The 23,576-nt window shown below is 48.0% G+C and overlaps 1 protein-coding gene across 7 annotated transcripts in view; it reads left to right on the top strand.

The window, feature by feature from the left end:
* elf1 (E74-like ETS transcription factor 1) overlaps nt 1-23,576 on the top strand; it is a 307,622-nt gene that overhangs the window by 154,071 nt on the left and 129,975 nt on the right. For 5 of the 7 annotated variants that reach the window (XM_038776290.1, XM_038776292.1, XM_038776289.1 and 2 more), the window contains one exon: nt 11,709-11,757. The exons of the other annotated variants lie outside the window; for them this stretch is intronic. The gene's annotated coding sequence lies outside the window, so the exon portion shown is untranslated. The remainder of the gene's footprint in view (nt 1-11,708; nt 11,758-23,576) is intronic. 7 annotated transcript variants of the gene reach the window in all.

Raw genomic sequence — 23,576 nt, 5'->3', positions numbered from 1 at the left:
GCCTGTTGCTGTATTCTAGAGGCGAGCTGGCATCAAATTGAGGAGGCCTGCACCTTCACCTCACACAGCAACAGCCATTGAACCAAATGGGTAATTCACAAGATACCCAGGTCCTGATATTTTTCACCATATGAAAATGCTTTAGCTTCTGCCGAAATTGAACCCGACAGCTGTGCTCTAACATACAGAAGGTTTCTCTGATTCGCTGATTGACAGATTAAGCATTGCAATTTGGTCCTCCCCTTCCTCCTAAACAAATCCTCAAGGAGCTTAACAAACTGTGAAATGGAGGTGAACAGGTTCCTGACTCACAATCCCGCCCACCACCATCCCCTCCCCTATCACCAGCACTTTGAACATTTTAGCACGTCAGGATCCAGGGATGCTTTCTGAGTAATCAATCCACACTCATGCTTGTCCCCAAAGTGCATGGAAAATCTAGCCTTTCATTTACCTCAAGTTATTGACTTTGCAGATTTTACTCTGCGACATTGCCATCTATGCATTAAAGGGGGAGTGTTATTCAGAGCTACCATAAAATGCTAACTGCTTTGAAGAAAAGCCCTGTGTTGATTGTCCTCTTAAGGGCAACACAGCAGAGTAAGGGTCTAAGTGCCGTTAATCTTGTAGGTTGCCTATTCCTACATGTAAAAAAAAAAATCCTGCATCGGTACTAATTTTCCTTAGCAGCAGGTGCGTTGCACATCTGACCTGTTCTTTCTGAGACTTATTTCGGGCGGGAGGGGGATTAGTGGTGAGGGTCTGGTGAATCTCCACTCCATGCGATTGGCTGAGCCTCCGTTTTAGATTGTGGCACACGTGGCTATACAATTACGTGGCACTGGCCGATGGCTCACTGCTGATACAATACTAATTCTTACTGTTCTGTAATTGTAATCTTGGCATAATGATAGGATAAATATGGGATGAAAAGGTGATAGCTGAAGACATGTGATCCCATTTGGTATGCACACTGCATATTATCTATCTTCCCAACCACACAATCTGATCTCATGCAATATGGGGCTTTGGCACTGCTAATTATTATTTTTGACGTCTCTCAGGTGACAGCAGCAGTTTCACTTCTGAGTTATATTTTAGAGAAATTGCGATAGCTTTGGAAGACTGACTTTCATGTATGATTTTACTGTAGTTTGCTTGCTTTACTCAGTGAAATGTGGCTAATTTGGAGAGAGCTTAAAGCATTCTGCCCGTCGTCCACAACAACTCTGTTTTAAAACTCAGGACAGCTTTCTTGAGTTTCCTCACATTTAAGAGTTCTGTATAGTAAATTAAACATGCCAACAGACAGGAAGAACATTCTATCTGGGTTGTATCCCCTTTGGATTGCCCATCTGAACTTTGTACAGGGCTGGAATGCAGTAAAAGGCAATTTTGTAAAAGAGACAGTGCTGTTGGTGTAACTGGGCTTCTCTCCAGCGACGAGGAGGGACCTGGCCAGAGTGGGTAGGCTCTATGACATGTTTGCTCTTCTCCCATTAGTATCAGGTAACATTTGCTTTGAGGTTTGATTTACCACTTGGGAGCGACTGTACAGGATGAATCTGACCCTTGCAAAATACTTACTGCTGTTGATTCCTCCCACAGGAGATTATTGTGATGGAATCTATGGTTTCAAATCTCTGGTTTTGGGACAAACTCGAATTGAAAAGGGAAACTGAGAAAGGAAACCAAAAAAAAACAAGGCTGAAACTGAGATTTGAAACCAAAACGCCTAGGGAGATTGAAACTGGTAGAAATCTATGAAAGGGGGGCAGTGCAACGGCAAGCACCGCTGCCTCACGGCACCATGGACCCGGGTTAGATCCCGGCCCTAGGTCACTGTCCAGCTGGAGTTTGCACACTCTCCCCGTGTCTCACCCCCACAACGCAACAAGATGTGCCGGGTAGGTGAATTAGCCACACTAAATTGGCCCTTAATTGGGAAAAAATAATTGGGTACTCTAAATTTCTTTTAAAAATCCATATAAAAGGACATAGGGCATCAGAGCTCAGATGATGACCCCAGTTGTGCAGTGCAGGCAGGCTGAAGAAGGCAGAAACGACATCCAGAAAGTGAGAATTGGCAAATATACAGTTCCTACAGCTGTTTCTGTTACTTGAAAATAGAATTGGTGAATTTACACCTAGCAAAGATTCACTTAAAACATTTTTATTTCAATTAAGGGGCAATTTAGCGTGGCCAATCCACCAACCCTGCACACCTTTGGTTTGTGGGGGTGAGACCCATGCAGACAGGGGGAGAATGTGTAAACTCCAGACGGCCAGTGACCCAGGGCTGGGATCAAACCCGGGTCCTCAGCCCGGTGAGGCAGCAGTGCTAGCCACTGCGCTGCTACCAAACCATCATAAGGAGAGTTGAGGTTCTGCAGACATCTGCTAGTTTGGTAAAGACCTTGAGCAGAATTCTCCGACCCCCGCAGGGTCGGGGAATCGCCCGGGGCCTTCGTAAATCCTGCCCCCCCTGTGGCTGGAATTCTCCGCCACTCGGGAATCGGCGGGTGCGGGAATCGTACCCCGCCGGTCGGCGGACCCCCCACGGCGATTCTCCGGCCCGCGATGGGTTGAAGTCCCGCCGCTGTCAGGCCTCTCCCGCCGACGTGGTTTAAACCACCTCTGTGCCGGCGGGGGCGGAAGCGGGCCCCGGGGTTCTGGGCCTGGCCCGCGATCAGGGCCCACCGATCGGCGGGTGGTCCTGTGCCGTGGGGGCACTCTTTTTCTGCCGCCACAGCCTTCACCATGGCGGAGGTAGAAGAGAACCCCCCTCCACCGCGCATGCGCCGGTGGTGACGTCAGCGGTCGCTGACGCTCCGGCGCATGCGCGGACTCAGGCCAGCCGTTCGGTCACCCTGACACCGGTCAGCGTGGTGCCAAAGGCCGTTGCCGCCAGTTGGCGGAGCGGGAGCCACTCCGGTGCGGGCCTTTTGGGAGGCCCGACGCCGGAGTGGTTGGTGCCACTCCGCTACGCCGGGACCCCCCGCCCTGCCGGGTAGGGGAGAATACCGCCCCTTATCTGTGGAACTTAAATCGGTTGTGTGCTACTGTCAGCTGGGGTTCAGTCTAAACCCTTCTAGAAGGAAGAGGAGCTGAAATTCTTTGTGAGGAAGATGGAGTTTATAATTAACTGCAAATTTCTTGTTAATATCTGTTTAGTCTGCATTAATTTTGAGTTTTGGAGTATAGGTAGTTACCCATGATAGTATTTTGTGTTTGCTTTGTTTGACTCTTGTACAAAATAAATGGTTTGGTCATGGAGTCTTGCAGCTTCATTCTTTCAAAACATAATTGAAATTCAATTTATTTTTCTTGATCGAGATAATAACATTATGGACTATATAGGATAATGGGCAGGTAACATGCTATAACTTTTTTAAAAAGCCAAGACAGTAATACTGTTGAGAAAGATTGACCAAACAAATCTTCCCCTTATTTCCCCCTGTCCACATTCAGTAGGGACAGTTCCCTCTGAGATACCCTGCTCTCCTCCTCCATCACCTCCAACAGCTCACCCTCTTCCCACAGCACCTTCCCATGCAATCGCATGTTTAATACGTCCCTTTATCTCCTCCGTGCTCACCATCCAAAAGCCTAAACACTTTTTTTTCAAATGAGGTAGCGCTTCCCGTGCACCTCCTTCAATCTGGTCTATTGCATTTGCTGCTCCCAATGTGGTCTCGTCTACATTGGAGAGATTAAACGCAAAATACCTCCGTTCTGTCCGCAAGCAGAACCCAGACCTTCCTGTCACTTGCCATTTCAACTCACTGACCTGCTCTCATGTCCACCTGTCTGTCCTTTGCTGGCTGCAAGATTCCACTGAAGCCCAACACAAACTGGAGAAATAGCATCTCAACTTCCAGTCAGGCATGTTGCAGCCTTCTGGACTTAACATTTAAGTTCGAAAATTTCAGACTGTGAACTCTCTCCCCCACCTTCACCCCCCTCCCCTCCCCCCCCCCCCCCCCCCCCCCCCCACTCCTCCCCCACCTCACCTCACTTGGGCCATCTGTTCCCTGTCCCAGGTTTTAAAAAAATTTAATTTGAGAGTACCCAATTAATTTTTTCCAATTAAGGGGCAATTGAGCAGCATGGTCAACCTAACTACCCTTCACATCTTTGGGATCTGGGGACGAAACTCATTGAAACACAGGAAGAATGTGCAAACTTCACACGGGCAATGGCCCAGAGCCGTGATCGAACCGGGACCTCGGCACCGTGAAGCAGCAGTGCTACTCACTGCACCACCGTACTGTCCCCTCTGTCCCAGGTTGACATTTGATGCACTGCTGCCCTTTGTTCTACCAGTAACATATTCTGATCTCTTTAATATGCCACCATCAGCACCCTTCTTAGCCTTGATCACCCCTATTTGCATCCCCTTTGTCTTTCTGTCCACAACATCTTTGCCAATCTCCAGCTATCGCTGTCCCCTATCCAGCCCAATGCTCCATGCCACCCCCCCTACATTAGCATAAACCTGACAATACTTCCAGTTCTCTCCAGATTTGACAATGAGTCATCCAGACTCAAAATATTAGGTTCCTTCTCTCTCCACAGATGCTGAGGTTGTCCAGTATTTTCAGTTTCTGTTTCCGATTCCAGCACCCACAGTAATTTGTTTTTATGTTGACCATATTACAATTCACTTTTCTCCCGAAAGACGATAAGCTCTTCAGTCTTTAAGCTGCAAGGCTACAAGTGACCACATCTGGTCAACGGTGGGACGGATAATAATAATAATAACCTTTTATTGTCACAAGTATGAAGTTACTGTGAAAAGCTCCAAGTCACCACATTCCGGCACCTGTTCGGGTAAGCTAGTATGGGAATTGAACCCGTGCTGCTGGCCTTGTTCTGCATCACAAACCAGCTGTCTAGCCCACTGAGCTAAAGGATAATTGTTGATAGAAGAAGATTCTGTAAGAGAGTTCAGATATACTTGTTGAAACACAAAAGCAGGAGCAACTCCATGATCGTGCTTCCAGGCATTGGAAGACACCTGATTTTTGTTGACATGCTGCCCTCATGCAGACCAGTTGAGGCCTACCAGCTTCACTCCTTACTACAATTAAGAGATGTGGTTGGACCTCATCCCTCTTCAGAGTAATGGGAACAGAAGCGGAGTTGTTTTTAACCACTTAAGTTTAGGACCTGGCAGTTGGGAAAGCCTGTGCAGCTGTACTTGAATGTTTACATCAGTCTGCTCATGTTACCAGGGACACACATTCATCTACACCTCGTGTATTTGATATTCCATCCCAAACAATATGTTGACCTGAATCTCTCACCCTTCTTTGTAGAAATGCAAACTTCAATGGAATATTCATTAGCTATGGAGAATCTGAGAGTTAGGCCCGTACCGACGACCTCGAACAGGCATCGGAATGTGACGACTAGGGGCTTTTCACAGTAATTCCATTGAAGCCTACTTGTGGCAATAAGCGATTATTATTAGTTTATTTTTAGTACCTTGAAGCAGTTTTTCCAAGACTTTCTGTGGTCTCACTTATCCCTCTCTATTGATCGTTCCCATGGGCTTGCTCTCTCTCTATCTCTCTCCTGCCCTCTTTCTTTTTGTTTGTTTTACATTTAGAGTACCCAATTCATTTTTTCCAATTAAGAGGCAATTTAGTGTGGCCAAGCCACCTATCCTGCACATCTTTGCGTTGTGGGGGTGAAACCCACGCAAACACGGAGAATGTGCAAACTCCACATGGGCAGTGACCCAGAACCGGTATCCAACCTGGGACCTCGCTGCCGTGAGGCAGCAGTGCTAACCACTGCGCCACAGTGCTGCCCCCGCCCTGCGTCATTTTAATGTTTGCACTGAACATGCTCAGTAGCTTTGTTGAATTGTATTTTCAGAAAACACACCATTGAAGTAAAGCTTCTTAGTTTTTCTTGCACATAATGTTCCAGCAGTTTTCGTCTCATCGAGATGGCATGAACTTGTTTGCAGAGGCATTTAAGAGTGTTGTTCGTTATTTTCTGTTGCTTTTGATGGTGTGTGTTTTATAGAGGAGCAAGAGGTAAATAATTTAGTACACTGAGATCTAGGCGTGATTCTTAAGTGTCATTTGTGGTAGGATTTGCAGGGAGTTTCTCCCGGCTCTTGTCGCAAATTCCCTCCAGCTATCTGATCACACATAGTCAAGTTTTTGGGCCCTGGGGAGTTTCTCACCGGGCTAGCCCACACTTAGAATTATTTTCATCACCAGAGAGCTAAACTTGCTGGCCTGACCGGCTCCACCAAGATCACGCCACCACACCACCCCCCCCCCCCGACCCCCACTTCATAACTTCTTCCACCCTCCTTTCATGGGCATGGGCCACCTCAGACCCTGTCGGGAAGCCCGGGAAAGGCCTCTCCCAACATCTAACGGCCGGGTCGCACTCCTGTTCGGATGCAACGTGACTGGTAGATCGCGGCCCTAGTATCAAATGTTCTTTTTTATATAAATGTTTTTTTCTAGTATCTAATGTCATGTGATCGGTAACTACCTTGGTGACCAGTGCTCATCACTGCATATCTGCATATCTTGCATATCTGAGGCTGTTTAGCACAGGGCTAAATCGCTGGCTTTTAAAGCAGACCAAGGCAGGTCAGCAGCTCGGTTCAGTTCCCGTACCAGCCTTCCCGAACAGGCGCCGGAATGTGGCGACTAGGGGCTTTTCACAGTAACTTCATTTGAAGCCTACTTGTGATAATAAGCGATTTTCATCCATTTCATTTCAGTGTGACTTTGCTCCTTTACAGGAAAGCATATTGGACCACAAAGGAGAATAAATCAACCCGTTAGGGTAGTTATGAGACATGATTAATACACAAACTGGAGCACTTGTCCTAAGCTTTTGGTCTATTTCAGTATTTATTTCATGTCAGCAAATCTGTCTGCTGATATTATTATGAGACTGAGTTACCTGCTTAACAATAATTCAATCAGTAGACCAGGAGGATGTCAGACTTCGTTTTAAATCAGGGTGAAAAAGAAAGACTTGCATTTATGTAGCGTGTTCATAATCTCAGAACATCCCAAAGCAATTTCCAGCCAATTAAGTATTTTGATGTGAGGGCAGCATGGTGGCGCACTGGATTAGCCTTGTTGCCTCACGGCGCCAAGGACCCAGGTTCGATCCCGGCTCTGGGTCTCTGTGTGGAGTTCGCACATTCTCCCTGTGTTTGCGTGCATTTCGTCCCCACAACCCAAAGATGTGCAGGCTAGCTGGATTGGCCATGCTAAATTGCCCCTTAATTGGAAAAAATTGATTGGGTACTCTAAATTTAAAAAAAAAAGTATTTTGATGTGTAGCCACTGTTGTAATATAGGAAATGATGCAGCTAATATACGCACCGCAAGCTGGGACACCAGGGATAACCTCCCTCCTCCTCTTTGAAATGATGCGATGAGTATATTACGACCACCTGATAGAGTAGATTGGGCCTCAATTTGACACCTCATCTGAAACATGAGAACTTCAGACAGCACAGAGCTCCCTCAGTACTGCATTAGATTGTCAGCATACGATTTGTGTTCAAGTCCCTGTAGTGGTCCTTGAACCCGCACCCTTCTGACTGAAGGGGAAAGGGTTCAGCCAACTAAGCCATGGCTAACACCACTTGCATAGGAACTCCTGTGGCTTCAGTGACATTACGTACATAGGGAAAGGCTCCTGATATGATGATTCATTGCTTAGATGTTAGCAACCAGCAATGACCGGGTTGGGTGCTGTCCCCCAACTCCAACAATTGAACAGACAGACCTGGCAAACCTAAAAAAAAGAATTGGTGGGCGAGGGCAGGATCAGAGGTGGCTAGCACTCTTACAACCTAGGTTGCGAAGAGCAGGGGAATGCAAATCGAGATTAAAGTGCCTGGTTGCTTCATCAGGAACTCAATGTCATCGTTCCAATGATCACATGTCATAGGATAGCAATGTTCTGCTTTGTCATAAGATCTTGAACGCTTTACTCGAAAATGGGTGAACTTGCACCCAGGGATGGTTTATGTGAGGGCAAATTAGTTTTATGGTAACATGAACTTTAATAGTCTTGTGTTGTATTCAGTTTGTCCAGATTTGGTTCTGATTGCTGTGAACTTGCTCTGCACTGGTTAGTCTAGAACTGAAATCTGATGTGGTTGTATATTGTTGTGAGCTTTGTGAAGAGGTTGGGCAGCCTAGGGCACAGCCAACATGTGGTTGTGAACCATCTTGCAGTCGCTGTTTTAAGTTGCCCATTAGAGGGATATTAGCACAGCAGGTCCCCACAGTGAAGGATCTATTGCCGCTCACAGCAACCTACAGACAACTGCCTGTTAGATTACATTGTCATTGCTGTCTGCTTCAGAGAATTTGAGATTTAGGAATGGATCGTGCTAATGCCCTTCTACAACTGGTACAGGAATAATGTGCCACATTTCAATCAAAGGGTAGTTTCTGCGTTGTATCTTTCAGTGCCGACTCTCTACCTCTGCTGATTTGACATTCAAGTGGATACCCTGCTCCTGAGCCGCTGCCAGTGTCCCTGACAAGTTCATGGCAGTTGTGAATGAGTGACTTGTTAGCACATACTCCCCATGACACTACACATGGGAGATGCTCAAGACAGGGAGGAAACTGACTGACAGCATTGACGCTAAGCTATATGAGCTAGGGTGTGGGCAAGAGGAATTGAATGTGAAACCCTACCCCCAATCGCAGATCAAATTTTCTGTTTTCTACTCTCCTGTTGATGCGAACCTCACTTTTTTTCATCTGTCATTAGATTTTATCACTAGGATAGGGGAGGGAACATGGTGCGAAGTGGGGTAGGCATCAATGGGGTCTTCAGGGACTTTTACGAGGAACTGTATCGGTCCGAGTCCCCACTGGAGGAGGGAGGGATGGGTCGCTTCCTGGACCGGCTGAGATTCCTGATTCCCACTAAAAAGGGCGGAGAGGTGCTTCAGGTACTTGGGGGTCCAGGTGGCTGGGAGCTGGGGGGCCTTGCATAGACTCAACTTCACGAGGCGGTGGAGAAAATGGAGGAGGAGTTTAAGAGGTGAGACGTGCTGCCGCTGTCCTTGGCAGGTAGGGTGCAGTCAGTCAGGATGACAGTGCTCCCAAGATTTCTGTTCCTGTTCCAGTGCCTCCCCATCCTTATCCCGAAGACCTTCTTTAGGCGGGTTAATAGGAACATTACGGGGTTTGTGTGGGCGTATGGGACCCCGAGGGTGAGAAGGGTGTTCCTGGAGCGAGGTAGGGATGGGGGTGGGGGGTGGGGGGGGGGGGGGGCTGCCGCTGCCCAAGCTCTGTGGGTATTACTGGCCCGCCAACGTGGCGATGGTGTGCAAATGGGTGATGGAGGGGGCAGCATGGAAGAGGCTGGAGATTGCGTCCTGTGTGGGCACGAGCCTGGATGCGCTGGCGAAGGCGCCGCTGCCGCTTCCTCCAACGAGATATACCACGGGCCCGGTGATGGAGGCAAAATTTAGGGGAATGGAGACGGCACAGCGGGGAGGTGGGGGCCTCGGTGTGGTCCCCGATACGGGGGAACCACCGGTTTGTCCCGGGGAGAATACACGGAGGGTTCCTGATTTGGCACAGGGCAGGTATTAGAAGGATGGGGGACCTGTTTGTGGACGGGAAGTTCGTGAGCCTGGGTGAGCTGGAAGAGAAGTTCGGGCTCCCCCTGGGGAAACACCTTCAGGTATATGCAGGTAAGGGTGTTTATCAGGCGGCAAGTGGTGGAGTTCCCACTGTTGCCGCCACGGAGGGTCCAGGACAGGGTGCTCTCGGGGGTGTGGGTTGGAGAGGGGAGGATCTCGGCAACATACCAGGTGATGCAGGAGGAGGAGGAGCTGAAGGGTAAGTGGGAGGAGGAGTTGGGTGAGGAGATCGAGGAGGGGACGTGGGCGGATGCCCTAGGGAGGGTGAATTCTTCCTCTTCTTGCGTGAGGCTCAGCCCCATACAATTCAAGGTGCTGCATAGGGCGCACATGACCGGGACAAGGATGAGCCGGTTTTTTGGGAGTGAGGACAGGTGCGTTAGGTGCTCAGGGAGCCCAACAAACCACACCCATATGTTCTGGGCATGCCCAGCGTTGGGAGGACTTCTGGAAGGGCATAGCGAAGACGGTGTCGAGGTGGTAGGATCCAGGGTCAGGCCGGGCTGGGGGCTCACAATATTTGGGGTTGCAGAGGAGTGCAGGAGGCGAAAGAGGCCGGTATTCTGGCCTTTGCGTCCCTGGTAGCCCGGCGGAGGATTCTTCTTCAGTGGAAGGATGCGAGGCCCCCAAACGTGGAGTCCTGGATCAACGATTTGGCGGGGTTTATTAAATTGGAAAAGGTGAAGTTCGCCTTAAGGGGATCGGTGCAGGGGTTCTTCAGGCGGTGGCAACCGTTCCTAGTCTTCCTGGCAGAGCGGTAGAAAATGGGCAGCAGCAGCAGCAACCCGGGGGGAGCGGGGCGGGGGTTGGTTCGCCTCTTTGTTTTGTTTTGAAGAGGCGTGTACAGTTCAGTGTTGATGATGGGTGTTAATTTATTTTTTGTGTATATGGGGGGGGGGGGGGGGGGGGGGGTCTGTTTCTTCTCTCTTTTTGTATTTTGTTATTGATATTTTGTGAAAATTTGAATAAAAATTATTTTTAAAAAAAATAGATTTTATCACTTCTTTACACATTTACTTATTTTAATTTTTTTCAATTAAGGGGCAATTTTAGCATGGCCAATCCACCTACCCGGCATGCCTTTGGGTTGTGCGGGTGACACCCACGCAGACACAGGGAGGATGTGCAAACTCTACACAGATGGTGACCCAGGGCTGGGATCGAACCTGGGTCCTTGGTGCCGTGAGGCAGCAGTGCTAACCACTGCGCCACCGTGCCACCCATAATAAATCTCACATGAGAGGCCAAAAGTCACAGATGCTTCTGACAGTGACAGTCGCTGGTGTAACGTTTGCTTCCTGCCCATTTCCCCCCCCCCTTCCCTCGTCTGTACAGGGGGCATCACCTCAGCTGGACATTCTTCATGTGGCAGCTTTTCAACCCTGGGAAGTAGGATAGATATACTCGCTCACTTACACTCACACACATACACTTTCCAGCGCTGGCCTTTGGGCAACAGTTAAACTGGAGACACTGTTTTGTTCCCCTCTGCTCCCTTCATAGCCTGAGAACAATTAGTGTACCAATTGTTTGACCACAGATATTGAACCCAAGAATGTGTTCTGCCTGACTCAATGTCAATAACATTGGGTTAATTTTAAAAAAAATTTCTGATGGGCTGCGAGCCTCTCCCAGGAAAGAACAGAAATTGGCATCTGATGCTAGTCTGACCAGTGTTTAGAACATCTTGCAGTCTTCCAATGTAGTTTTGCAATGAGGAGTTAGCCTTGCCAGAAGGACAACACTGGAAATGATCCTTCACTCGGCTATTGAAATGTTGTCAAATTTTTCCCTCATCTTACGTTACATTCCTGAGCTAGCCATTTTTGTTTTATTGGTCATTTTTTCATTGTCGACACCATGAACTGAAATGAACACCGATGCAAACATGTTGTATTAATTTAAAACGTTTTTCATAATTTACCTTCTGCTTTATCTCTCCCTTTTCTCCCTGTTCTCACTCCTTGTACACCTTTGCTCTTTTCTTTTTTCACAATTCAATTACATGATTTTGAAAATATTTTCTTTTTTATTCACACAGCATACAAAGTCGCCATTCCTTCTCGATGTTCGAATCATCTTGTCAAGAGGTAGGCTCCAATTGGTTAATAATGGATTCCAAAAGCTGCTTTGGGGCTATTTTAAGTTCAAGGCCATTAAACAATTGGCCTCAATCGGGTTGAAAAAGTTGGACCAGTGTTTTTGATGTCTTTTTTTTTGTGATATCCCGTTCCTCTGGCTGCCAGACCTTGAGGCTGACTCATTTGAGAGGTGATTCCGAAATATTACCCAAAGGTCCTCGTGTGGTGGCCATGTCCCCTTTTTAATGTTGCACAGCTTTGAAAAATAAGTAGCAGCTCAATATTTGTTTTAAAGTGATGATGAAATGTAGCTGTTTTTGCCCTCCCTCCTCAATGGCCAGTACCAGTCGGATAAATCATTCAAGTCAGCAACTTCCTTCTCACTCATTTGTGTTTCTACTGTTGTCGGAGGGAGAGGACAATGCACAGGGTTGGGGAGAAAGTACAGCAACTCTTCCAAAGTGGTAGTAAAGATATGATGGGCTGGATGGTCTCCTATGCCGTTAGGATTTGGTGAAGCCGCCTTTTAAGACGGACATCTGACCTTTCTGAGACCACAGATCCACCTCCTTTACTCTGTAATGACGGAAGAGGAAGTGGGGGCTGCTTTCGGCTGTGGCCTGGAGCAAGTCAGCGTCATTAAATGAGATTAAAAGTGTGCACAACTGTTTTAAGGGTCACCGGGCATGACCTCACCATACTGGATAAATGTAATATGCAGTGTACTTTTTAAAAAGCGTCTGCAAATGGGTGTTAACGTCAGCATATTTACATTCTGGTTAAGGGGGGAGGAGGGGGGAATAGTTCTGATGGTGTTTTATTGACGGTGAGGAAAGGTGTTGCACGTTCAATACTGTGAGGACAATGAATTAATTTCACTGAATATGTATGTACAAGGTTCCAGTGTGTAAAGCAGTCAACCGTCGGTGTTGGAGTTCAGCCTTTCCTCCAGACAAGCAAAGCACAATAAGCCATAACAGAGAAATGATTACACTTCTTTAAAAATGCAAGGCTAGATTGAACTCTGATCGGTGAAATTGCGGTAGTTTGCTGTAATCTCAGAACTGGCCTTTGGCTGTTTTTGTTGGGACTTCAATGGCTTCTTTGGCTACAAATACTTGCTGCCTCGTTAAACCCTTACTCTTGTTTGTCTGTTCCCTGAGGTTGCGTATTTTAATTTTTTGTTTTAAGCATGCATGCCTGCTTTTAAGCCATAACTCGTGCCTCGAATTTATTTGCTTTATTTTCCCCTTCCATTCCTTTTTGTTTTTGGCTCCTTCTCCTCTTCCTCCAGGGCAGACAGACCATTGACCCGTATTAAAGTAGAACAGCCTACTTCCCATGCTCTTCTGCAAACATCAGCAAGGAGGCCCACTAAGTATGAGCTGCAGCAACATTTTGCTTTCAATGCCCCTCCCCGCTGCCCCCCCCCCCCCCCACTCTTTTTCGGGCACACGTTTGCCTCCCCACCTGTGCTTTGAACACCCAGGATATCCTGAATGGAGATTTGTGGATGAGCATCATAATAATATAAGCAGCTGGATGGTTGGAGAAGTTTAAATGACACAGTGAATTTTTTTTCCCCTGATGTTATTTATGGATCTATCAGAGAGTCTGCAGTGTCTGAAACCTGGATTTACGGTGTGGTATGCACAAGGCAATGAAAAATGATTATATGGTGCCATTTACTTTTTTAAAAATAAAGTTAGAGTACCAAAATTTTTTTTTCCAATTAAGGGGCGATTTAGTGAGGCCAATTCTACCTAACCCGCACATCTATGGGTTGTGGGGGTGAAACGTACGCACACATGGGGAGAATGTGCAAACTCCACAGTGACCCAGGGCTGGGATTCAAGCCCAGGTCCTCAGCGCCGCAGTCCCAGTGCTAACCACTGTGCCACATGCTACCCTATAAGATGTCATTTACAATCTCAGGACTTTGCAACCATTGGTGTCCTTTTTGAAGTCACAGCTGTAATTTAAGAAACGAGTCAGCCAATATGTGCACAGCAAGCTTTCGCAACCAAGCAAATTATCAGATCATTTGTCACGGACAGTGACCCGGGGCTGGGATAGAACCTGGGTCCTCGGTGTTGAGAGGCAGCAGTGCTAACCACTGCACCACCGTGCTACCTTTGACGGGCTGAATGTTGGCCTCTTCTCTTCCCTCCTCCTCCTTGTGCAAAATGTTATGTTGTCACAGGATCCTTCACGTCTGCCTGAGAGGACTGATGAGGCCTTCTCAAAAAATAAGAACCAACGCAGGGCTGGGACCTGAGTGACTTTTTAATCTCTAAATTCCTTTTTTTTTTACATTTTAAATGTGTTTATTTCTCCTGATCATGACTTTTTGAACGGGACATTCTGATGGTGAATGTTGTGAGCGATCTCAAGGGGGGCACAGTAGCACAGTGCTTGGAACAGTTGCTTCACAGCGCCAGGGACCCGGGTTCAATTCCTGGCTTGGGTCACTGTCTGTGCCGAGTCTGCATGTTCTCCCCGTGTCTCCGTGGATTTCCTCCAGGTACTCCGGTTTTCTCCCACATTTCCTGAAAGACGTGTTGTTAGGTGAATTGGGCATTCTGAATTCTTCCTCATTGTACCCAAACAGGTGCCGGAATGTGGTGACTAGGGGTTTCTCACAGTAACCTCATTGCAGTGTTAATGTAAGTCTACTTGTGACAATGATAAAAGATTGTTAGATTATTATTAAGTTGACTTTAAACTCCCTTTTGGTGCACTGTATAACTTGAAGGTGGGAGGCAGAGGTTGGCGGGTGCTGTGGTCACTCCTGCTGTTATCATTTTTCAGTACATTTAAGGAGTGATTGACTTTTGCACTGACATTTGTGAGGAGTTGGTATGTTATCGCGTGTGTTTTGAGTATTGAAAAGTCGTTGAACAATCAGATGTCACTTCCCTATGAGCCCTGTGGAAAGGCAGTCCAAGAGATATCATATTCCAGAATATTGCAGCAGTTATTTTTCATAAGTACTAGATCATACAGACTTTTTATGTCTTATTGATAGGGGAAATGTGGTGGGGTTAGTGCTATAAACTGTGTGTTGCCTGACCTAGCTTTTGGGAATTTATCTCTTCTTCTTGAGCAATTCCCTTGTATAATGTAGTGAGATCAAAAAATCTCAGGAATGCAATCTTGTGTTACACAGGTGCTGATTGGGCACACTTTTTGTGTCCTTGAGAAAATGCCTTCTTAATTCACTTGAGGTTCGTTGGTGAAGGGATGGTGCTGCATTTTTTAAAAAATAATTTTTTTCCCCCCCAATTAAGGGACAATTTGGCATGGCCAATCCGCCTACCCTGCACATCTTTTTGAGTTTGTGGGTCAGACCCATGCAGACAGGGGGAGAATGTGCTAACTCCACACGGACAGTGACCCAGAGCCGGGGTCAAACCTGGGACCTCGGCGCAAGGCAGCAATGCTAACCACTGTGCCACCGTGCTGCCTCTGCTGCATAATTTTTGAGAGCATACGGTTAATACTGTTAATTGTTGACGCTGGCTGATACTACTCATAATGGTGGTCAATTTAACCAATCTGGCCCCTTGTAAACCTCCACTTCCTTCATCACTCCATTGGTGGCTGTGCTTTCAGTTGGCTTGGCCTGTGCTAGGTGGCACAGTAGTTGGCACTACAGCCTCACAGCGCCAGGGACCTGGGTTTATTTCCCGCCTTGGATGACTGTCTATATGGAGTTTGCATGTTCTCCCCGTGTCTTCCATCGATTTCCTCCAAGGGCTCCAGTTTTACCCAACAGTCCAAAGATGTGCAGGTTAGGTGGATTGGCCATGCTAAAATTGCCCCTTAGTGTCCAAAGATGTGCAGGTTAGGTGGGGTTACAGGAAGAGGGCAGGTGCAGACTCTATGGGCTGAATGGGCTCCTTCTGCAGTGTAGGGGATTTATGGTGAACTCTGGAATTCTTTCCCTAAATCTCTCAGACTCTGTCTACCTCTCTTTCCCTTCTCAGCTCCTCCTTAAAAAATGTCTGTTTGACCTAACATTTTGGCATCTCCTTTAGTTGGGTGTAAATTTTAGTCTGATTAAATTCCTGAGAGTCACTTTGGGGTGTATTACTATGTTAAAGGTGCTATATAAATGCAACTTGTCAAGAGTGAACCTCATTTTAATGCACCCTTGCCATTCACCACGTGCAGTATTTTCCATTATGCGGCTACCCAAAACAAAAAAAACCCCTGACATTCCTATAATTCCTCTGTGCCATATATCTTGGGTTTAACATCACTACTGTGGTTTTATTATTGCCATTTTTGCTTATCTTCCCAAGAGCAGCTTAATAGCACTGGGAAGCTAACTGCAGCCCGAAGCACTTTGAACCATTTCATGATAAATAGTATACATTACAACAAATATAAAAAATGCTGATAGTTCCAAGCAAGTAATTGAACTGCCGCGTTCTGACTCCTGTGAACCACTCAAACTTCACCCTCACGCTTTGATGTCATCGTACTCAGTTGGTTCAACCGCGGCTTGTATCCCATTGCCATGTATCCATTATCTATAATGTATTAATATATGTATAATAGTCCAATTCGCTTAAGAGGTTTCCACTACATACTGAAAGGGTCATTTGTATTTCTTTGAAAATGTGGCTGTAAATACTGAAGATAAGGCTTCTAGCTCTGGCTGCTGCGAAGATCATTAGTATCTTATATTCCTGGGTGGACATCCTTTTGCCTTTTCAACATCACAAGGTCCTTTTTGTTTTGTGGCGGTGCTTTACTGGCGTTTGACTGTGCAGAATGCCTCACACCAATCTCCTGTCCATCCCAACTCCTCCACCATTAGTGACAGTTCGCCCTGGCCTTCTTGGAACCCGTCATCCAACTTCCTCCGATTTGCTTGTGCCTGTTCAAAAACCTCCCCAAAACATTTTCTTTGTTTTCCCTATGCATCTTCCACCTAAATCTGGCGCCCCCATCTTTTCCACCCTCTGGTCTGTGTCGTAATGCACTTGAAGACATTTTCCTGCATGTGGAAAATGCTATTGAATTGGTTGTTGTTGATGTACATTAAAATTCTTGGCACAGGAAAAGGGGGTTGAATAAACAAGTGCGCTTTATTCACTACATGTCTGCAGGTTTTGAATAGACAATGTTTGTTCCAGTTCATTCCTAAGGAAACTTGTTTATGTTGTATGTGGATCTGTAGCTTTCTGTCCTTTCTCTCTCTCTTCTCTCTCTCTCTCTCTCTCTTCCCCCCCCCCCCCCCACCCCACCCCCCCCCCCCCACCCCACCCCCCCCCCCCCCCCCCCCACCCCAGCTCTGCTGATCTGTCTCTCTAGGGGCTAATATCATCATTGTAAATTCTCAAGACTCTTAAAGTGACACCTGCTCCCATGTGTAAATCTAAAGTGTATGGTTCTAAATGACTGCATCTCAAGTGTGTACTTTGTCATGTTGTCTAACACCTTGCTCAATGGCTTGATGCTGGGGTGTGGGGATGGCAGATCTGGGTAGGGATTGTGGACCAATGTCAAAGTTTAGGGAGAACAGGTCTTTTGCAAAGTCTCCATGTGAGGATGGTGGATTATTTATTTAAAATATACACTAGGTGACAGTCTTGACTCTGAGTCAAATCGGCATGGATTCAAGCTTCACTCCAGAGACCAGAATTAGGCAATTCGGCCCAACGCGTCTGCTCCGCCATTTCATCACGGCTGATATGTTTCTCATCCCCATTCTCTCGCCTTCTACCCCAATCCCCCTCTACCCCAATCCCCCTATCAATCAAGAGATTTAAGGATATAAATCCCGACTAACACTTCAATGTTGCACTGCTGGGGGCGCTGTCATTCACTCAGTGTTAAAATTTAGCCCCTCAGGTGAATGCGAAAAATTCCATGGCACAATTTGGAGCACAGAGGAGTGCTCCCTGGTGTCCGAGCCACCATTTATCCCACCACTAAAACAGATGATCAACACTGGTGACTTGAGCACATACTCTGATGCTGCAGTTGAGTACGAAGGGGATAGTGCACTGTTGGCAATGGCATCTTTCAGCGGGAACAACAAACTGAAGTGAAAGGTGTTACAAAATGCGAGGTTTTGTTTCTTTACCTGAGTAACATTTCATTTAAGGATTGATTACATATTGCCCTGCAAAAGTGGTTTGTAAAGCGGACTATTCGCTGAAGTCGAACTGTTTAGGTTGGGTGTGCACAATTAAAGGTTTTAGTTGTGTGACTGAACTGCCTTTGAGTGGGTTGATTGTGTTTTGTGATATGATTATTCCTTTTGTTTATTATGATTGATTGTTTATTTTTGCAATGTGATAAGTGGGGTAAAGCAGAAAATACCCAAGACAATTAAAGACTGTGGGCAGGATTCTTCAGTAATGGGGCTATGTCCCCACGCCAGCGTGAAAACCGGTGCCAATGACTCTGGCGTCAACGCCCCCCAAAAGTGAGGAATTCTCCCCTTTCTAGGGGGCTAGGTTACCGCTGGAGTGGTCCCCGCAGCTCCAACCGATGCGGAATAGCCCGTGCGAGTTCGCGCATGCGCAGAACGGCCGGCGCATTTCCTCGCATGTGCGGGGGTTCCCTTCTCCGCGCCGGCCCACAGGCAATATGGCGGAGCCCGACAGGGGCCCGGCGTGGAGTAAAGGAGGCCCCCACGGAACCAGCCCACCCGCTGATCAGTAGGCTCTGATCGCAGGCCAGGCCATGGTGGGGGGCCTCCCCCAGGGTCGGATCCCCCCGCTCCCCCTCCCTCCAGGACGACCCCCGCACACTCACCTTCCAGGTCCCGCCGTGTGGGAGGTGAGTAATCCGCACCAGAGGGACTCGGCCAAACTTGTCGGCCACTCGGCCCATCGGGGCCCGGAGAATCCTGGCCTATGTTTGGAGAAATACAGACAGTGGCTGGGATTCTCTGACTTGGCGCCGGATTCCCCAGTCTCCGGGATGTTTTTCGGGCACCCGTGGGATCGCCATCACGCCAGTCAGGGTCCGTTGACAGCGGTACCCCCGACGATTCTCCGGGCCCCAATGGGCCGAGTGGCCAACCAATTTGGCCGAGTCCCGCCGGTGTGGATTACTCACCTCCCACACGGCAGGACCTGGAAGATGAGTGAACGGGGGCCGTCCTGGAGGGGGTACAGGGGGATCCGACCCCGAGGAGGGGGGGAGGGCGGGGGTATCTGACCCCGGGGGAAAGAGGGGGGGGGCTACGGTGGCCTGGCCCGCGAAATCGGGGCCTACCGATTGGCGGGCGGGCTGGTTCCGTGGGGGCCTCCTTTACTCCACGTCGGGCCCCTGTAGGGCTCCGCCATATTGTCCGGGGGCCGTCGCGGAGAAGGGAACCCCCGCGCATGCGCGGAAATACGCCGGCTGTTCCACGCATGCGCAAAATACGCCAGCCGTTCCGCGCTCGCTGGCGCTACGGGGACCATTCCTCACTTTCGGGGGTCGTTGACGCCTGAGTTGTTGGTGCCGGTTTTCACACCTGCGTGGGGCCGTAGCCCCATTATTGAAGTATCCTGCCCACAGGGCGGATTCTCCACCGGCGGGATTCTTCATTTTGCCAGCACCCGGGGCTTTCCCGATGGCATAGGGCTGCCCCACAATGGGAAACCCAATGGGAAACCCATTGTGGGGCAGCTCCACGCTGTTGGGAACCCCGGGCTCTGGCAAAATGGAGAATCACGCCAACGGAGAATGCCACCAGCTTATTACCTGCCAGTAACTGAGGAACTTGCTCTACAGTACTTTCATTTACCAGTAATAACCACTGTGGGGCGCTGATGGTGAGACTGGACTATGTTGTGACTAAGCTTTGGGTTGGGTCAATGGAGCTGAGTTCATTGGGGTCAGAGTGACGTGCACTTCTGTATGAGAGCATTTATTTTGTTCTTCATTCTACTACTAGCCAGAAGGCACATTTGGAATTTTGATTTCTACTGTGGATTTGTGGTTAATTAATTACCTAAAACTAGCAGAATAATACAAATTGTTCGGGGGTTGAATACTTAAATTATGAAACTTTTTTTCAATAAAGTTTTATCGAGGCATTATTTTGGTATTTTTTTTAAATTTAGAGAACCAATTCATTTTTTCCAAATAAGGGACAATTTAGTGTGTCCAAGCCACCTAGCCAGAGCCAGGGATCAAACCTGGAACCTCTGCGCCGTGAGACTGCAGTGCTACCACTGCGCCACTGTGCTGCCCTAGTTTTTGGTATTATAACAACAACACAATAAACAATGTACATGAAACTATAAACATAGTGCAAAAGCCATCTCCCTCCCTTACAGGTCCCACCTTTATTAACCCCCTACTCTAAGCTAAACTAACCACCCCCCCTCCCCCCTTCTGCTGACGATTAATTTTCCGCGAAGAAGTCGATGAATGGTTGCTACCTCCGGGCAAACTCCAACAATGACCCTCTCAAGGCGAACTTGATTTTCTCCAAACAGAGAAAGCTAGCCATGTCCGATAGCCAGGTCTCCGACTTCGGGGGCTTTGAGTCCCTCCAAGCTAATAATATCCGTTTCCGGGCTACCAGGAAAGCAAAGGCCAGAACGTCTGCCTCTTTCTCCTCCTGGATTCCCGGGTCTTCCGACACCCCGAAAATCGCCACCTCTGGATTCAGCGCCACCCGTTTTTTTTAACACCGTGGACATGACATCCGCAAACCCCTGCCAAAATCCCATAAGCTTCGGACATGCCCAAAACATGTGGACATGGTTCGCCCGTCCTCCCGCACATTTTGCACACCTGTCTTCCACCCCAAAGAATCTGCTCATCCGGGCCACTTTCATGTGAGCCTGGTGAACGACTTTACATTGTATCAGGCTGAGCCTGGCACATGTTGCGGACGCATTGACTCGACTCAACGCGCCCGCCCATAGACCATCCTCCCTCTCTCCTTCCAGCTCCTCCTCCCACTTGCGCTTCAGCTCCTTGGTCTGTGTCTCCTCTGACCCCATAAGTTCCTTGTAAATGTCCGAGACGTTCCCTTCCACCCACCCTCTGGAAACTACCCTGTCCTGAATCCTCCTTGGTGGTAGGAGCGGGAAGGTTGACACCTGTTTACGTAGGAAGTCCCGCGCCTGCAGATACCTGAATTCGTTTCCCCTCACCAATCGAAATTTCTCCTCCAGCACCCTCATACTCGGAAAGCTTCCCTCTATAAACATATCCCCGTCCTCTCAATCCCTGCTCTCTGCCATATCAGGAACCCCCCATCCATACTTCCCGGGGCAAACCGGTGATTATTACAGGTTGGGGACCAGACCGATGCTCCCTCTGCTCCCACATGCCTCTTCCATTGCCCCCAGACTCTCAGGGCCGCCACCACCATGGGGCTGGTGGAGTACTGTGCCGGCGAGAACGGCAGAGGTGCAGTTACCAACAGCCCCAAACTGGTGCCCTTGCATGAAGCCGTCTCCATACGTTCCCAAGCCGACCCCTCCCCCACCACCCACTTCTTGATCATGGCTATATTCGTCGCCCAGTAATAGTTACTAAAATTTGGGAGGGCCAGCCCGCCTTCTCCCCGACTCCGCTCAAGCATTACCTTCCTTACCCGCGGGGTCTTGCCTGCCCAAACAAAGCCAGAGATCACGTTGTTGACCCGTTTAAAAAAGGACCGCGGAATAAAGATGGGGAGACATTGAAACACGAACAGGAATCTCGGGAGGACCATCATCTTCAGCCGTCTGCACCCTCCGGGAGTGCGTCCCATCTCCGAAAATCGTCCTTCATTTGGTTCACTAGCCAGGCCAGATTTAATTTATGCAGCTGGTCCCATTCCCGTGCCACTTGAATGCCTAGGTACCTAAAGCTTCCCCCTGCTAATCTAAATGGCAGTTCCCCCAATCGCCTCTCCTGTCCCCTCGCCTGGACCGCAAACATCTCACTTTCCCCATATTTAGCTTATACCCAGAAAACTGGCCAAATTCCCCGAGAATCCTCATTATTTCTTCCATCCCCTCCAATGGGTCCGATACGTACAGAAGCAGGTTGTCCGCATCGAGCGAGACTCTGTGCTTTCCCCCCCCCCCCCCCCCCCCCCCCCCCCCCCAGCCCCGGACCAGTCCTCTCCAGCCCCTTGAGGCTCTCAGAGCAATTGCCAATGGTTCTATAGCTAGCGCGAAGAACAATAGGGAGAGGGGGCATCCCTGTCTCGTCCCCTGATGTAGTCTAAAATAGTCCGATGTTGTCCTATTCGTCCGTACACTTGCCACAGGAGCCTGATACAGCAACCTGACCCAGTCAATAAAGCCCCGCCCAAATCTGAACCGTCCCAGTACCTCCCACAGATATTCCCATTGTACCCGATCCAAAAGCCTTTTCTGCACCCATTGCGATCACTACCTCCACCTCCCTACATTCTGGGGGCATCATGATCACATTTAACAACCTTCTTACATTGGCCACCAACTGCCTACCCTTAACAAATCCCGTCTGGTCCTCCCCAATAACATCTGGAACACAACCCTCAATCCTGGAGGACAAAAGTTTGGCCAGCAGTTTGGCGTCCACATTCAACAGGGATATCGGCCTGTCGGACCCACACAGCTCCGGGTTCTTGTCCCGCTTTAGAATCAGCAAAATTGTGGCCTGTGACCTCATCGGGGGGCAACACACCTCTTTCCCTTGCCTCATTGTACATCCTCATCAACACCGGCCCCAATATCCGAGAGAACTTTTTATAAATCTCCACTGGGTACCCATCCAGCCCCGGGGCTTTACCCGCCTGCATGGCCTTCAGACCCTCCACTGTAAATCAGGAAACTTTTAATTATGCACTTCCTATCTTTCTGGGGTATTCCTGCGTGGCCTGCTTATATTTTTAAAAATCCAGTTTTGGGACAAGGCTGGTTTTTCCAGAATGCTAGATTTAAGGTTCTGTAACCTGCATCATCAAAGCTCACAATTCGTTTGTGATGCGCAATGCAAGCTGGCATTGAGTTTCTACTCCATTGACTGACCTTTGTCTTGTGAAAGCGTTCAGAGCTCTTCTTACATTTGAACGAAGCACGTAAGATTCCAGTCATGAAAATTATTAAGACGCAATATATTAACTGATATCAATTAAAAGTGGGAACATCACATTTTAAAACGTATTAGAAGTCATGAGCTGCAAGATTAAACTCTCAGTGGCTCCATAACTCATCGCTGCAAAACTTAGTTCAGATGTAGAGGCCTCCCAAACACGACTTCTGCTTGTGGGACTTTCAAGATCACGGCCAGTGATTAACAAGGGTGAGCAGATTTAAGATCGGGATAACCATGATGAGCTGATGTGTCGTAAATCACATTTTGTTTAAAACATACATGGAAGATTGTGGGTTAATAAATTAAATCAAATATGTGAGTTTTCTTCACAGCCTTTGCCCTTCGTCAAAACCTGATTAACTAGAACTGGGTGTTTTTTTTTCCTCAAATGGAAAGGGGATATGATAGGGGTGTGAGCGCCATTCGTTTTACTGCAGGCCCTCTGTGTAACTCCAAAATATTTCATTATTTTGGTTCTCGTGCAGTAGATATATTTATTATTCACTACAACTTGTGGCAAAACCTTATTCATAGGAAATTAAGAATAGCTTCTTTCTTCATTTTCTAAATTGTTTGTAGGTCCTTTATGGACATGGTACGATTGTACTGAATAAGCAAAGCAATAATGTGTTGCTATGGGGTTAAACAAAGGACTGCAGTAAAGTAAAGGATGTGATATTTAGCTCGTTAGCACAGCGGTTAGCACTGTTGTTTCACAGCGCCAGGGTCCCAGGTTCTGTCCCCGGCTTGGGTCACTGTCTGTACGGAGTCTGCACATTCTCCCT

The sequence above is a fragment of the Scyliorhinus canicula genome, chromosome 17 (genome assembly GCF_902713615.1).
Source record: "Scyliorhinus canicula chromosome 17, sScyCan1.1, whole genome shotgun sequence".
NCBI classification, from domain to species: Eukaryota; Metazoa; Chordata; class Chondrichthyes; order Carcharhiniformes; family Scyliorhinidae; genus Scyliorhinus; species Scyliorhinus canicula.
The sequence above is the reverse complement of the archived record's forward strand: the minus strand, read 5'-3'. Positions and strand labels throughout refer to the sequence as shown.